Source organism: Otolemur garnettii, unplaced genomic scaffold (assembly GCF_000181295.1).
Source record: "Otolemur garnettii isolate 467f Iridium unplaced genomic scaffold, OtoGar3 scaffold00002, whole genome shotgun sequence".
In the NCBI taxonomy this organism is placed as follows: Eukaryota; Metazoa; Chordata; class Mammalia; order Primates; family Galagidae; genus Otolemur; species Otolemur garnettii.
In genome coordinates this window covers 51,661,143-51,662,797 of record NW_003852397.1, presented here as the reverse complement: position 1 = coordinate 51,662,797, position 1,655 = coordinate 51,661,143, and positions in this window count along the sequence as shown.

The following is a 1,655-nucleotide window of genomic DNA, read 5'->3' as shown; positions in this document are numbered from 1 at the left end:
CCTCCTTGGGTCGTATGCTCTACTCAAAATGTGTTTATGTCTGAAAATAAACAACAGAGAGTATTAAAAAGCCTAAGAATAAAATATTTTATAATATGATACAGAATACTCTGACTTCCACTTTTTATGTCTCCCTGGTGTTTTACCTGTGTTAGATGACCCCAGAAATATAAATAAGAATGCAGTAATGAAAATGCAATTAGAAACATTCCCTTTCTAACATATAGCTTGTTTTGCAAAACTCATTAATTAAATTATTTCAAAATTCACACACTGTTTCCAGTTTCACTCTGTTAAAATATTTTCTCACCCCATCAGAATCTATCTGTAAAGAAAAGTGCAACAGAACTTGCTAGAGAAGAAAAAAAATGTTTGGCATGATTTGTGTTGAGAAAGAAGGAAATATTAAACATCTTGCAGAACAGAGTTTCCAGAGAAATCTTGGAGTCCCTGGAGGTCTCTCAGATAAGTCTCAAGTAAGCTTCTGAACTTTTTGAGGATTATCTAAGGCAAACTGGAAAGTGAAACCCTGAGAGAGTTTCCCCCACTTGCTTCACTCTACTCTGGGTATATCAGGAAGTGCTGACATCTTGCCTTTTACTGAGTTGCTGATTTGGATTTTAAAATGAGAAGTGCATCCCAGAGCCTAAGTAAAGGTAAAAATGAAGGCATTCTGCAATACAAACTTGATACAAGAGAGATTTCCCTGTGGCTTTAAAAACATTGTGGAGTCTAAAATGTGTCTGTTTGAAATAAGTATCCAAATAACCATTTGCTGTTTTGAGATTTAGTGACCAATTGCTGTTGTTGACGTTGTCATAAATTTGGAATTCCTGAACTTCATTTAACCATTTTTCTTTCCGAAGAGCCTTGAAATGGCATATTGATTTGGTGTGTTGGTTTTGATGATTACAGAGAAGGGTTATTTTCAGCCTACATTTATTTTGAGTTTCTTTTGATAATAAATGTTCTATAAGCCCACTCTCTATTCTGATTTCAGTTCTCTCTTGCAGATATCTGTGGCTGTGTGAAATAATTCAAGCTGTAGATTATTGATTTTTGATTAAACTTAAACTTCAGCCCAATATCTTGACCTTGGGTTTTCAAGAGCTAACAACTCTTCTTCTTATCAAGAATGATTTGGGCAAGTATGAAAAGGTATTTACATCCCCTTGAATATTATGTGTCAGGTTCTTTTGAGTGCCTTCCTTCTTAATCTTTTCACAAGTTTGTGAAACAATATTATAATAAGTAATCAGGACAAGAAACTTCAGAGATTAATAGAATAACTTGAGTGATACCACAGATTTAAAAATAAATACAAACATTTGCTTACTATAAATACCTTACTTCTAGGACAATATTCTCCAATACATTTCACTAAAGCTTTAGGAAGTGAGCATTCATTAATGACTCCATCTTTTAGTATTCAAGAGAAGTAATAGTATAAAAAAAGTATTTCTGTCATTAGCAGTCTATTAAAAAATTATAAAATATATTACATGGTTATTATATATAAAATTAGCAGCACCAGAGAAAGAGAAATGCATACACAATTTATTTAGAGATCATATATTTAAATTTTATCTCTAGAATACTTTTTAGCAGTTTATTCGTTCATAGGTTGGGGTTAAAGGATTACATTGACTTTCCTC